This window comes from Procambarus clarkii, chromosome 18, assembly GCF_040958095.1.
Source record: "Procambarus clarkii isolate CNS0578487 chromosome 18, FALCON_Pclarkii_2.0, whole genome shotgun sequence".
NCBI classification, from domain to species: Eukaryota; Metazoa; Arthropoda; class Malacostraca; order Decapoda; family Cambaridae; genus Procambarus; species Procambarus clarkii.
The window spans coordinates 12,512,980-12,529,270 of record NC_091167.1 but is presented as its reverse complement, the minus strand read 5'-3'; the positions used below and the strand labels follow the sequence as shown (position 1 = coordinate 12,529,270).

The following is a 16,291-nucleotide window of genomic DNA, read 5'->3' as shown; positions in this document are numbered from 1 at the left end:
AAAAAACCAGCGTTGAATGTCAAACGCCCTTTTCTGGGCGAGTCCCGGAGGTTCCTCGGAGCTATCCATGGCTGATATCGATACCCTAACTATTTTGCATCAGTCGATGTGGGTGGAGTTCTAGGCCTATCATGGACCACGAGCCAGAACCTGGACCCCCTCACAGAGGCATGAGGAGCAATGGCCCATAGAAATGCAAACGTGATTTAGAGTATTCTATATCTGCCATCAACCAGGACAGGCACCCAGAAAGGTAAGCGCCACGAAACAAACCCCTATTCTGGTTAACAAAGAAAATCATCAAACGAGTGGACAGAACTCTCCAAAAGAAAAACGAGCAAACAAGCATGACGTCACACAAGCCGCGCCGCATGTCTGCACAGCTCCCCCCTCCCCTCCCCTCCCCAGGAGGGGGTGGGGAGCCCCAGACCCTCGCTCCGGCGATCCTCACCCCAGTTCTTAGGCTGGATATCAAAAAATGCAAAAAAACACTGACTGGAGGGAGGGTTGCCAGGGAGCCTCCAGGACTCACCCAGAAAATGGCATTTCATTACTTTCAATGCTGGTTTTCTGGGGGGAGCCCCTACGGCTCCCCGAGCTACTTCACCAAAGATGAAAACAGAGGGACACATCTGGGAGGCGGTCGGTGCTCACACCACAACACGAAGTCGAGACAACAGGCTGCAACAGCCGACCCAAGGCGGCATAGGCCCGACTAGGCCAAGGAACAAACATGAGGGAGTGCACAGCCAGGACCCAGCATAACTGCCAAAACCAACCCTGCACCTGAAGGTCAGCCCAAGACATGCCACTCAAGACGGCAGCAAGCACAGCAAACTTACAAACGTCAAGTGCATGGGAAGAGACAGCAGGCCGGCTAGACAGGACCCAGTGGACAACTTGAGAGATCCGAACCCGAGAACAGGGAAGGGAAACCAGATCAGCCCAAAGCACAGCCTGGCCACAGAGGCTGTGGCGTGCAAAGAACGGCAGAGAGCCACAACCGGACACAAGAAGAAGCAACGGTTGCAACGGTTGCTCGGCCAACCAACCAAGCAGCAATAACCCCAGGGACCCCTCCGGAACTGAAGGGGCCACAACAAACTAAGGGAATAGAGAAAAAGAGCCACCTGCCCCAGAGTAAGATGGCTTAGGTGGAGTATGAGCAAGCCGGAGGTGAACAATGCCCGATACAATCCGTGAATGACGCAGAAGGAACAACAAACCAGAGCAATCTGAAGTGGCTCCGCCAGCACCGCACGATACAGGGCGACGGTATGCGGCCAGAAAACGGCCCTGAACCACTATGAGAGAGGGACAAGACCACGACAACAAAGAGCGCAGTACATCTACGAAGAGACAAAGAAAAAGAAGGACCGCCAGAAAACCCCATACCACCACCGAGACGAAGCAAGCAGGTGGGACACATTCAAAAAGCCACCTGATCACCAAAGAGAAGGTGAGAGACTAGTCAAAAGTATCAGACTAGAAGACTCGAGAAGACCGAACCAGTCCCGCCACGGACCGGACCGGACCGGACCGATCATGTAAAAAGAGGCGAAGCCACAGGAAAACCTCTGGGTGTGGACACCGAGCAAACCGCCCCAGAACCAAGGCATTGAAAGAATCAAAAGGAACACCCACCAGGGAACCAGGAACCAAGACCCGAGAAAGAACCAACCCGGCAAAGCAGACATGCCCCATCCGGGAGGCACCCCCCCACCCCGGGACCCCTGAAGGAACAAGAAGCCCGATAACAGACAAGAAGTGTGAAAGCTTGCAGAAACTACCAACCACAAACTCCGAAAACAGCAAGGGCAAAAAAGGGCAGCGAAAAACCTAAGAGCCAAGGCCCAGGTGGAGGGCAACAAGGAACCGAGCACCACGAGCCAAAACCCGAGATGCGAAGCAAAAAACAGTGACACCGCAATCCACAGGAGTGGCACCACCAGCCCCAGCAGGGCAGAATGGAGCACACTACCGCACTAAAAAAAAATGTACTGTCCGGAAAGGAACACAAAGAAAAACCGCAGCCAGGGCCAGAAGCCAAGTGCCCCCCCTCCCCCCCTGCCCCAACAAAAAAAGAACAGTAGGAATAGGAATGGGCGATCGGAAAGCTATAGACACCAGCAGACATCGCAACACAGAAGCTGGTAGTGTCAGACAAAAGAGAAGAGGAAGAACCCAGAGCTATACCAGAAAACTGGGCCTGTTCTACAACAGGAAACTGAACAAGAACAGATCCCAACCGAGCACGAGCATGAGAATAACCAAGATGCACCTACCAAGATACATAATAAAGTGTAGGAGAGGTAGGAAGACGTAAAAATGCAACGAAAAGACCAGAAAGACAGTTCAAGCACTGGAAGCCAGGGACAAGAGCAAAAGCAATCGGCAACCGAAGGTACATGAACCATATACACAGACTAGGAGTGAGCGAAAAACAAGACACTCGTCCAAACTTAAGTGCTAATGAGAGAAGCAAACCCCACATGAGAACCAAAACCCAGACCCCAAGAACAGTAAAAATGGCTTCCAACCCATAGGAGGAAGGGGAGGGGTACAGAAAGCTTGTATACACGCCATACATATATAAAGCATAGGTATTTGTGCATGTAACATACATAAGGTCGAATCCCAGGACAAAAACCGACCAGAATGTCAACTGGCGCAACAAACGCTCCGCGCTCCCACAACGGTCACTCTCGGCTCACCTGTGCGCACTATCGGAGCAGACGCACTATCGGATCACGATACAGCGTAGCCGTGTAATAGTCTGGGAGCATTGCTAGGAGAGCATGCCCAGAGATACTTCTGCAGGAGAGCAGGTGCAGTGGAGAGGTGGGGAGGCGGAGGGGCTGCCACACCTAGCCACCCCCCACCCATAAGCAGAGACAGAACTAGAAGTGTTCCTCACATATAACTCAGAACAACCCCAATAACCAGAGGGGGGAATGACAGGAGATATAAGATGAACGAGAGCAGTGCACAACCAGGGAGAAAGTGCGCTGATCCGACACATGTCTACACTGACCAAAACAAAACAACCACCAACGGCGCATGCGATGGACAAATGAGGTCCGGGCTGCACCAAACGACGTCACACGACATCATTGGCACCGGGGATGGTGCCAACAAGGAAAATGGAACCATAATTAGATATGTCGAGACAAAGGACAGAAAAAGGCGACTATTAACAGCATCGAAACAGCAGAAACAGCATCGAAAGATGAGAAAAAGGATATTAGAGTACCAACTAGTCCTAGAAAGGACTGGAAGTATGCCCCACCGGAAGGTGACAAAACGTTCCAATAGTGCAGAAGCATCGAAGACCCACTTGAACCATTGAGAACCAAGACCAACAAGTACAAAAAATCATGGAGGCACAGATGCACCCAATAACATCCGTGACCAATGAACATCCAGGACCCGAGACAACAGAAAATGTTGTGGCATGATGCAGAACACAGGTCCCAGAGAAGAAAGTGAAGAAACGCCCCACAGAAGGATGGACCTGACGGACCCGAAGGGACATGGAACCGATCCCGGGGAGGGGCTGACGCCCAACGGCAACTCATACGCAGAGGGTGATAAGGGAAAATCCCACTCCTCGTAACAGTAAGCCCCCGCTCGTGAATAAAGAAGGTCGGAAAACCCAGGTGGGGCCCAACAGGGCCCAAAACCCTCAAGTCAGCACCTCCCCAACCCCGGGAACCACCACATCAGGCCCCGGGGGCGAGTCATCCTCCAAAGCCCCGGCCTAACAAGAAAAAGCCGGGGCAGCCAAAATAGCAGGAAGAGAGCGGGCCCACTGATCAGACCCCGGAGCTATGGCTGAAGGAACAGACTCGATCGCCTCAGATGCAACCCCAGAAGAGGCAACCCCCAAAACTGCCAGAGGCTTAAAACTCAAAACCCTGCCCAGACTCTGAAGCCCTCAGACACCTAGGAGCTGGAAACGGGAGGGGAGGACCGAAAGAACCAAAGCAGGTAGAACGAGGGGATGCGGACAGACCCAAGGCAGACGCGACCAACACCCCTAAGTCCGGGTACAGAGAAGCAAAACGGGGCAGCCTCAGGGCATCTGGGGAAGCAACCAAACTAGCGCTTCGCAACAACCTACCCAGCAACGCGCGACCTGCCTGCACCCGAAGAATGTCATTAACAGATAGGGTGATTGGAGCCACAAACAAGCAACAGAGCTTGCAGGACTCAGGGTCGAATGTGTCACTGACCCAACAGGCAGGATGACCGAGGCAAAAAACAATGAGTGTTGCCCTGAGACAAGGGGACCTTCAAACTTGCACAAAGCGAGAGGGGACGCAGGGGTCTCCTCCATCGGGCCCTAGTGCCCCCCATGGGGTTTTCCAGGGCCCCCAGACTGGGTCTGCTAAGCATTATCCCAGGCAGGGTATTGTTAACTGGCGCCCCAAACTATCAAGCAAACTGCTAAAAGCTGAACTCACGGGAAGTATCCACTCACGAGGGCGAAGCAGAGGGTGCCACCACACAACGGGCCTAACATAAGGGGGAGGGAGAACATAAGGCAGACCCACCCCCCCCCCCCCCACCAGGCAAAAAGAAAAAGAAAAGAAAAACCTTGCAAGAGGACAACGTACCCAAAGAGAACAGAGCCAGTTGCTGTTAAAGGTGAAAACTAGCTATGCAGTACCCCGTGCCCCACCAGTGCAATAACCACCACTTACCCAAAGTCAAACACCAACACCAAGACCCACCCACCCACACACACACCCCCACCCACACACACACAGAAAGAAATTTTGAAAAAGGTATAGCGGATAAATGTAAAACAGAACCGGGCCTATTCTACAAATTCATAAACAACAAATTGCAGGTAAAGGATAATATCCAGAGGTTGAAAATGGGAAACAGATTCATGGAAAATGAAAAGGAAATGTGTGAAACATTAAATGAAAAGTTCCAAAGTGTGTTTGTACAAAATGAAATCTTCAGAGAACCAGACACAATAAGAATTCCAGAGAACAACATAGAGCGGATAGAGGTGTCTAGAGATGAAGTGGAAAATATGCTAAAGGAGCTCGGGAAGAACAAAGCAGCTGGCCCAGATGGCGTTTCACCATGGGTTCTGAGAGAATGTGCATCTGAGCTCAGCATTCCACTTCACCTGATCTTTCAGGCATCCCTGTGTACAGGAATCGTAGCAGACGGGTGGAAACAGGCTAACATAGTTCCAATCTACAAAAGTGGCAGCAGGGAAGACCCCCTCAATTATAGACCTGTATCATTGACAAGTGTAATAGTGAAAGTATTGGAAAAACTAATCAAAACTAAATGGGTAGAACACCTGGAGAGAAATGATATAATATCAGACAGACAGTATGGTTTTCGATCTGGAAGATCCTGTGTATCGAATTTACTCAGTTTCTATGATCGAGCCACAGAGATATTACAGGAAAGAGATGGTTGGGTTGACTGCATCTATCTGGACCTAAAAAAGGCTTTCGACAGAGTTCCACATAAGAGGTTGTTCTGGAAACTGGAAAATATTGGAGGGGTGACAGGTAAGCTTCTATCATGGATGAAAAATTTTCTGACTGATAGAAAAATGAGGGCAGTAATCAGAGGCAATGTATCAGAATGGAGAAATGTCACAAATGGAGTACCACAGGGTTCAGTTCTTGCACCAGTGATGTTTATTGTGTACATAAATGATCTACCAGTTGGTATACAGAATTATATGAACATGTTTGCTGATGATGCTAAGATAATAGGAAGGATAAGAAATTTAGATGACTGTCATGCCCTTCAAGAAGACCTGGACAAAATAAGTATATGGAGCACCACTTGGCAAGTGGAATTTAATGTTAATAAATGTCATGTTATGGAATGTGGAATAGGAGAACATAGACCCCACACAACCTATATATTATGTGAGAAATCTTTAAAGAATTCTGATAAAGAAAGAGATCTAGGAGTGGTTCTAGATAGAAAACTATCACCTGAGGACCACATAAAGAATATTGTGCAAGGAGCCTATGCTATGCTTTCTAACTTCAGAATTGCATTTAAATACATGGATGGCGATATACTAAAGAAATTGTTCATGACTTTTGTTAGGCCAAAGCTAGAATATGCAGCTGTTGTGTGGTGCCCATATCTTAAGAAGCACATCAACAAACTGGAAAAGGTGCAGACATGCTACTAAGTGGCTCCCAGAACTGAAGGGCAAGAGCTACGAGTAGAGGTTAGAAGCATTAAATATGCCAAAACTAGAAGACAGAAGAAAAAGAGGTGATATGATCACTACATACAAAATAGTTACAGGAATTGATAAAATCGACAGGGAAGACTTCCTGAGACCTGGAATTTCAAGAACAAGAGGTCATAGATTTAAACTAGCTAAACACAGATGCCGAAGAAATATAAGAAAATTCACCTTCGCAAATAGAGTGGTAGACGGTTGGAACAAGTTAAGTGAGAAGGTGGTGGAGGCCAAGACCGTCAGTAGTTTCAAAGCGTTATATGACAAAGAGTGCTGGGAAGACGGGACACCACGAGCGTAGCTCTCATCCTGTAACTACACTTAGGTAATTACACTTAGGTAATTACACACACACACACACACACACACACACACACACACACACACACCCACACACACACACCCACACACACACACCCACACACACACACCCACACACACACACCCACACACACACACACACACCCACACACCCACACACCCACACACACACACACACACACACACACACACACACACACACACAGGACCACATAAAGAATATTGTGCAAGGAGCCTATGCTATGCTTTCTAACTTCAGAATTGCATTTAAATACATGGATGGCGATATACTAAAGAAATTGTTCATGACTTTTGTTAGGCCAAAGCTAGAATATGCAGCTGTTGTGTGGTGCCCATATCTTAAGAAGCACATCAACAAACTGGAAAAGGTGCAAAGACATGCTACTAAGTGGCTCCCAGAACTGAAGGGCAAGAGCTACGAGGAGAGGTTAGAAGCATTAAATATGCCAAAACTAGAAGACAGAAGAAAAAGAGGTGATATGATCACTACATACAAAATAGTAACAGGAATTGACAAAATCGACAGGGAAGACTTCCTGAGACCTGGAACTTCAAGAACAAGAGGTCATAGATTTAAACTAGCTAAACACAGATGCCGAAGAAATATAAGAAAATTCACCTTCGCAAATAGAGTGGTAGACGGTTGGAACAAGTTAAGTGAGAAGGTGGTGGAGGCCAAGACCGTCAGTAGTTTCAAAGCGTTATATGACAAAGAGTGCTGGGAAGACGGGACACCACGAGCGTAGCTCTCATCCTGTAACTACACTTAGGTAATTACACTTAGGTAATTACACACACACGAGGCGGGCAAATGCCAAGCAACGAAAGGTCAACAAAGGTAGACCCAAGGTGACTTGTGGAAGGCAACCCCAAGCCCCAAGGGCGGTACTTACAGGGCACTCAGGGAAGGTGACCCTAAGCACATGCAGCCAGAGTACCTGAGAATATTACTCTCAGCTCGCACGACCACCGTAGGAGCAGCACTGAAAACAATTAACAGTACAGAGAAGACCAGAGCTGGAGCCACACGACTGTGCACAATCCTATCAGCCGAGGAATTGGAGCGAGGATCGCTGGCGCGAGGGTCTGGGGCTCCCCCTTTCCCCTCCCGGGTAAAAGGGGAGCTACCTTACCTTGAGGGTTACCTTGAGGTGCTTCCGGGGCTTAGCGTCCCCACGGCCCGGTCGTCGACCAGGCCTCCTGGTTGCTGGACTGATCAACCAGGCCGTATGAGTCACAGCCTGGTTGATCAGGTATCCTTTGGAGACGCTTATCCAGTTCTCTCTTGAACACTGTGAGGGGTTTGCCAGTTATGCCCCTTATGTGTAGTGGTTGAGCTGCGCAAACATACGGCGCAGCTCGTGTGACATCATGCTTGTTTGCTCGTTTTTCTTTTGGGGAGTTCTGTCCATTTGTTTGATGATTTTCGTTGTTAACCAGAATAGGGGTTTGTTTTGTGGCGCTTACCTTTCTGGGTGCCTGTCACGGTCGATGGCAGATATAGAATGTTCCAAATCACATGTGCATTTCTATGGGCCATTGCTCCCCGTGCCTCTGTGAGAGCCAGGTCCTGGCTCGTGGTCCCCAGTAGACCTAGAACTCCACCCACACCGACTGATGCAAAATAGTTAGGGTATCCATATCGGCCAAGGATAGCTCAGGGGAGCCGTTGGGGCTCCCCCCCAGAAAAGAACATTTTGTAGATAAGGAGAACAGCTCCTATTAACTAGAACTGATGGATAATGCAATAATAAAAAGATGCAGGCACCTTTCCAACAAAGAAGAAGAATATTAGTAAGAAGTGTCCACAAAGTAGATATGCAGTTCGTGCCTTTATAGCATTGGTGAGTATAAGTAGCATAACAAATAATAATGACTAAGTACAGTATGTTATTATGCTCTCTTTTGTTATATAATATAAATGCATTGCCCAATGTTGTTATCAGTTACTTTCAACAGTGTCCAAAATATTTTTTTTTAGGGAAAAAATTTTTAGGGGAATTTTTTTTGGGGGGTTTTGTTTTTCTATTTTATTTATTATTTGAATTTATTGTAACCTTTACACCGTGGAGTGCATACCCGACCCTAACTATGTAAAGCCAGAATTAAATTGGCCAATAAATAAATCGGTCAACTCTCAGAACTTGGGAGTTTTAATTTTTTTTGGCCGATTTTTTTTAACAGATTTCAAACGATTTTCCTTGTTTCTTTAGGTTGTTTTGATGATTAGGGACCAGATTAGGGCTTTTTTACTTATATAAAGTATACCCTAAATATATCCCCTAAATCATTATAATTATTATAATTATCCCTATATTTTTTATTTTCTTAACTTCATTTCAACACATATTGACCTAGAACTTTCACACATTCGAGTATGAATGCCAAACAATGTTTATCAAAACAATCAAGTAAATTCATGAATTAGAACTGCCTTGTTCGTTGTCAATAACTTCAACTTCAATTATATAGTATCTATAACTAGAATTTCAACTTCAGTATCCAAATCTAGTTTCTGACTGATTCTCACCATTTTTACATATACAGTGGTACCTCGGAATGCGATTGTCCCTGTATGCGAGGTTTTCGGAAGACGAGGTGTATTTACTCCAAAAATTTGTCTCGGAAGGCGATGGTTACTTTGGGAGGCGAGTTTGTTGATACGCGTACAGCCGACCTAGCGCGTTCGTCGCCCCTCCGCCCCGCCGCCCCTCAGTTTATTATTGTCTCGCGCTCAGTGACTACCCCCACATCAATTCTTCTCTCGGATTTTCAGTGTTTTGTTGGATTTTTGGTGATTTGTCTATACAATTTGTTATTATATATCTCACCATGGGTCCCAAGAAAGCCAGTGGTAAGGATAAAGGCCAGAAAGCTCATGTGAGGATGACAATAGAGGAGAAACAAGAGATCATTCGGAAGCATGAGAACGGTACACGTGTTGTTGAACTTTGTAGGCAGTACAACAAAGCCACATCAACAATATGCACTATACTTAAGAAGAAAAATAAGATTATGGGTGCTAAAGTGGCAAAAGGAGTAAGAACATTAACGGCACAAAGACCACAAATACTTGAAGTGGAAAAGTTGTTATTAATTTGGATACACGACAAGGAGTTGAGGGGTGATAGTGTTTCGGAGGCCATTATTTGTGAGAAAGCCAGGGTGTTGCACGAAGACCTTCTAAAGAATACCCCTGCAACGAGTGATGCAGATAAGAAAGAGTTTAAGGCAAGCAGGGGCTGGTTTGAAAAATTTAGAAAGAGAAGTGGTATCCATAGTGTTACAAGGCATGGGGTTATGTGATGTGATTATGGAAGGGGACTCCCCTTCCAAACAGTAACTCCTCTCCTCCTCCCCCCTCCTCACCATCTTCCATACGCCTACAGCACTCGACAGCAAGGTAAGTAATAACTGGAACACAGTTTTGTAGGTTTATTTAGATGAATTAGGTATAAAAATTTAGTTTGATGTGGGGTTTTTGGGGTAGTCAGGAACGGATTAATTCATTTCCCTTTATTTCTTATGGGGAAATTAACTTCGGAATGCGAGTTTTCGGAAGGCGAGGCGTCTCCAGGAACGGATTAAACTCTTATTCTGAGGTATGCCTGTAGTGTGCACACTGTCTGTTCTACAATCCCTACAGAATTGATTTTTCACAATCTCTAAACGATAGGACTGAAATTTTTGTTGTCTAAATTTTCACATATTTCAAATGCCATATTGACTTTTTTTACAGTAAACTACACAGAAAACCTATACAGTATTCTAAATATATGAAAGAGAAGATCATATGCTATTCTGAGAGCATAACACAATTGGTGATATTTATATTTTTGCAACCAATTTCAAAATATGAAGTTTTCAATTTTCAATTTTACAATTATGTATTTTTTTGTCTTGTTTTCAAGTTACGCTGGTATCATTTAGACAAAGTTTGAGCATTTACCTAGTAGATTATTCACAAAAAATTTGAAATTTTCAGAAAATTTAAAAAACTGTGCTCAATGTCACACTTCGCATGACTTTTTGCGCAGTTTAGGGGTTAAGTGCAAATATGGATGCAGATAGCCAACCGGTGGGAGGTAGTGTGTCAGGGAGCCTCTGGGTCTCATCCATGCAATGGAGTTTCATCGAGTCCCAGTGAGAGGCGGGACCAAAGAGCCAAAGCTCAACCCCAACAACCACAACTAGGTGAGTACATTCAATGCTGGTTTTCTGTGGAGAGCCCCATCGGCTCCGTGAAGCCAATTACCCACAGATATGTAAAAAACACTTATACAGGAGGCAGCAGCACCGCAGGTCTCAAGGTGAAGAAGAGACCGACGGCTGCGAAAGTCTACCCTAATGCAACACAAGGCTGGAGAAGGTCTGGGACGTACACAAGATACCTGGCGGCCAGGACCCTGTTTGACCTCCAAAACTCTCGCGCCCAAATGTCGACCCAAGACATTACAGTAATAAAGATAGCTGCAAGAGCAGCATACTTCCTCACATCATTGGCATAGGGTAGACCGCAGGCTAGCTAGACAAGGACACCACAGACAACCCGAGACACACGAACCCCGGGCCAGCAAACCAAGAGAAACTTGATCCACCCAGAGCACATCCACCGTCACCGAACCAGTGGCGCACAAGTAGCGACAAAGCTGAAACAGGACACAACACATGATGTGCCCCCGGCCTAACCAACGGAGCCCTCCAGAAGCCATGCATCTCATTCTTTGCCAGAAAAGAAGAAGGCTGCAAATAAACAAAACGACCACCAGAACAAACAAACAGAACCCCCGGTGCTGAAGAACATAAAGCTCCTCAACCACACCCCCAGAGGCCAAAGCCAGCACGAATAAGGTTTTCCCAAAGCAATCCTGAACCAAAGGGGGCCATGACAAACCGAGGAGAAAAAGTTAAGAACTCAGTCCAAAGACCAAAAAAGGCTCGGGCAGTGCATGAGGATACCGGAGGCGAAAAAGCACGAGAAAGCTTGCGAAACGGAGCAGAAGTGACATCCACCCCAAACGCAAGCTACAGCAGCTTTGCTAATGACACAGGACAAAAAGCAACAGTACTCGGTAAAAGATGCCAGTCCAGGAAACGCCTAGAGACAGACAAGACAATCTTAAACGACACAAATGAAACCCAACGAAGGGAATGGAAATAGCAGAAAGACCGCCATGAAACTTCATACTGTCGCCGAGATGAAGACCGCAGGTGGGACACCATCAAATAAACAGCCTGACCACCATACAATTGGTGATATCCCCACGTCAGAAAAACCAGACGCAAAGAGCGGAAGAGTAAGTCAAACAAGCAAAGTACATCACCGGCCCAACCTGTTGAAAGTGGCGGAGCCAATGAAAAACTCCCAGTTTCGGACACTGAGCAAACAGTATCTGAAACCAAGGCTGGGCCAGCCACCATGGGGCTAGGAGAATCACCCAACCCTGATAGGCTTGGAGCCGAGCCAGAACCCAGAGCAACAGCCACACAGGAGGAAAGGGATATAGGAACCCCCACAGCTACCAGTCCTGCTGAAAAGTGTCCACCGCGAGAGTCTCGCAGTCAGGGAATAGTGCAATGTGCAGTGAGAGATGCGGAGACCAGGCCGACGCGAAGAGGTCCACCTCTGGGCACCTGTATGTCCGACAAAGCCAAAGAAAGGAAGCGGCGTCGAATGTCCACTCCATGGAAAGAGGAATGAAGCACAACAGGCAATCTGCCAGGATGATGGACACTACTCGATTGTGAACAGCAAGGAGAGCTAAACCCAGAGAACTCAGCAGAAGAGTCAAAGGGATCAGCCCTGTTGAAATAATGAACCACAGGTAAGCAGTCCAAATGGAGCTGGAACACAGAGCCCAGAGGAAGTTGAATCTGCTGCAGCGCCTGCTACACAGCCACAAACTTCCGCTCCGTGCTGTGAGCTCGAAGGAGGAAGCCGGTCGGCCGAGCGGACAGTGCACTGGACATGTGATCCTGTGGTCCCGGGTTCGATCCCGGGCGCCGGCGAGAAACAATGGGCAGAGTTTTTCACCCTATGCCCCTGTTACCGAGCAGTAAAATAGGTACCTGGGTGTTAGTCAGCTGTCACGGGCTGCTTCCTGAGGGTGGAGGCCTGGTCGAGGACCGGGCCGCGGGGACATGAAAGCCCCGAAATCATCTCAAGATAACCTCAAGAAGGACGTTGCCCAATGCTCCTGGCCGGCCTGGTGAGCCCCAGTCACAAAGCCCCAATCAAGAGATGTGGTGTCAGTAAACCCATCAAGCGAGTGAAGAGGAAGGCATCATGGTGCCAAACCCTGAAAACCCAAAGAGGAAGCCGGAGACGGAGTAACCGACACAAAGACACTTTCAGAATGACGAATAAAGACTGCTCCGAATATACCAAAACAGCCTCCGAAGCCAAACCCTGCCCAGCGGATAAACCAGCAGGGCATAGTTCAGGCTCTTGCACAGCTGCTCGTGCAACCGATGAGTGGTCCAGGTCCCCCAATCAAAAACAGCCGAAGGTGGGACCGTAACCAGAGCAAAGCCGTATGAGGGAGAAAAATAGATGCAGTCCGAGAGCCCCACACTGGGCCCAGACAAAGCTGAACCCAGGATAGAATCAACTAGAACTTCCACCAAGGTACCAGGAACCTGGGAAAGCACCAGAACCCTGGCTAGCAGACAAGTAGAAAACCCATACCAACCCATCATCAAGGCAGGTTGCCAGCCAATAAGACACTGGAACCTCGTAACGCACCCGATCAGTGTAAGAGGAACCGAATTCAAACAAACCCGGAACCAACAGAGGCATAAACCGGGTCTTGCAGGAGGTGTACATACCAAGAGCCTCCTAACCTCCACAGGGGAAAGCCGAGAGGAAGACCTCTGAAAATATGAATCCGAGGAACCCAGGGGCACGTGGAAACAAACCTTGGGGTAGCACAACCAACCACATTTGCCAGGGAAAAAGATGCACAATGTGAATAAAAAAAAATTCACTGATAAATGAGCTCCCATATCTAAAACGGCCGTAATATGGACAAGATACTAAGCCCCGGAGGTTAGGCACTAGACGGTGTCCGAAAGAAAAAGAAAACAAGCCCACGACCACAATCTGTGAACCCAAGATTGAGGTAAGAAATTACTGAAGTGCCACAGGCTTGTACGAAAGACAATACCGCCCCAGGAACACAAGACTAGGAGACATCACCCACAATTCCTCAGGGAAATAGACAGATTAGAAAAATATGGATGGATTAATACGATTTGGACAACCATAATGGGACACAGGTGGAAACCAAGGATCCAAAGGAGCCAGACACATTAGAAAGAACTTGGCCAGAGCCATGGTCTCCCCGCCCATTGCATAGCAGGCATAACCTACACCTGAGACATGTCACACAAAAGTGAACAACAGTCACCTGTAACCACAAAGGCGCATAACTAAATGAAAAATGCCCAAAAAAGTGGGAAAGGAATGTTAACTTTTAACTGCCCTGCAGCCATATGCAAAGAGTGGATGTCAACAAACCACAGCTGTGGTATGGTGCACTACGGCAGGTGCACAAAAACACAAACGTGGCAACACAAAACATCACACACAGAAACCTAAGTTCACAATCTATACAGCAAAACACTTGCTAAAAATATAAACAAAACCGAGAGGAGGCAAGAGCAGGGATACCAAAAGCGCCACAAAAAACATGCAATAAACGTACAATGAACCACCCAAAAAACATGTCATGTCTTTTTTTTTCTTTTTCTAGTACAAAATATCCAAGCAAAAGATGGATGCATCCGACACGAGGGTGCATATGGCACACTGACAAATACATGTGCAGGTGATGAGTCACAATAACGTGGCTGAAGTATGTTGACCAGACCACACACTAGAAGGTGAAGGGACGACGACATTTCGGTCTGTCCTGGACCATTCTCAAGTCGATTGTGAGAATGGTCCACAATCGACTTGAGAATGGTCCAGGACGGACCAAAACGTCATCGTCCCTTCACCTAGTGTATGGTCTGGTCAACTGGCAAATACATGATACTAATTCAGAAAGAGAAGGAGGAGACAAAAAAAAAACTCCCCCCGCAGCAATAACACCTGCCCAGAGGACACAAGGGTCCAAGCAGGGTCAAAAGGAGCCCAAGCACTCTAAGGGGACTTCCCTGAGCACCGGGAACCCTTAAGACAAAGGCCCCGGGGCAGAGCCTTGATCTACGCCCACCACCCCTGAAGAAAAAGTGGAGTCCAGAGGAAAAGTTTCCAAGAAGGTAGTTTGCTGGGTTGACTCAGAAGGCCCAGGGATAAAATCGGGCCAACCACCTCTGTGCCCGAATCAGAAGGGGGCAGCCCCTGAAGCCACCCGAGCCTCATCCCAAACAAAACCCCACTACGACTCCAAAGCCCTCAGACATTTGGGAGCCAGAAGCAGGGATGGGGGTGGGAAAGGAGCAGGGCGAACCATGCCCACATGGTAAGGAAGAAGCAGCGCAGACGAAACCAAGGTCAAAGCGACTAATGCACCGAAATCCGAACCAGAAAACCCCAGGCAGCCCCGGGGCCTCCAAACCTGGCTAGTTGCAGAATGAGAATTGAGCATGCAAAGCAGCCTCTGCTAGATCCCCAAGATCAATAGAGAATGGATAAAGAAAAATTGAAGCACAAGCGGGGAACAAGACCCGCAAGACTCCAGGCCAGAAGAACCTTGTCTGTAAGCAGGCAAACTGACCACCAGTAACAGCCATGAAATCTTATGAGCAACAGAGGTCCACCAACACAACCTAAGCTAGCCTAATAAAAAGCTAGGCAGACCACCTCCATTAACAAAGAGCAAAAATGCTAGAAAAGAAGAAAAAAGACAAACTGGCAGCCACTGTTGGACACTGCATGTGAAAGCTGCATCGGCCATAGTGTGCCCCGCCCAGTCAATAATACTCCCCACCCAATGCAAGACGGAAAGCCCAAGACCCCCGAGGAACCCCAAGGGCGAAGACAACGCCAAGCAACGAAGCCTTCATACTAGAACGATTCCCGAACGCCCAAGGGAAGATAACCCTGAAATGCAAGAGTAGTACTTACGGAGGTTATCCTGATGATTTCGGGACTTAGCGTCCCCAGTCCCCGGTCCTTTTTGTTTTCTCGGTCACCTAGGGAAGATAACCCTAGGAGCATGCTGTTCCTGTACACTAAGACACCTGGCCACCAGACCACACACAGCTGGAACAGCCACACACAGCAAAATCCAGAACAGGCACTTGAGGCCAGAGGTGACCAATCTGACCCCAGCACATCAGTTCAAGAACTAGAGTGGTGGGCTGCTGGCTCCCAACCGGGGTAGGGTGGGGGGGGGGTGGTTTGGTTTCTGTCTGGGAGAGTTCTTTTGCTAAGTTCAGACATAGGTTGCAATTTTGACCAAATTATGATCTTTTTTGTTTCACCTATCTTTCTGGGTGCTTCCCCAGTTGATGGGAATTATGGCCTACTTTAAATGTAAAATGCTCATAGACCATTGCTCCCTGCACCTCTCTGAGGGAGCCAGGTTCTGGCACGTGGTCCCCTGTAGGCATAAGGACTCTTGTGACTGATGACCCCAAACTAACATCGCACATATCAGTCTGGATAGCTTCAGGGAGCCGACGGGGCTCCCCACAGAAATAAGGTTAATTACTCTGCTCCCATATAGAGTAGTGTACTTCACAAGAGATAAATCA

General features: G+C 47.6%; 1 protein-coding gene across 1 annotated transcript in view; it reads right to left on the bottom strand.

Annotated features, from left to right (window-relative positions):
* Window positions 1-16,291, bottom strand: part of LOC123754669 (uncharacterized) — a 103,905-nt gene that overhangs the window by 73,391 nt on the left and 14,223 nt on the right. The window lies entirely within an intron of this gene.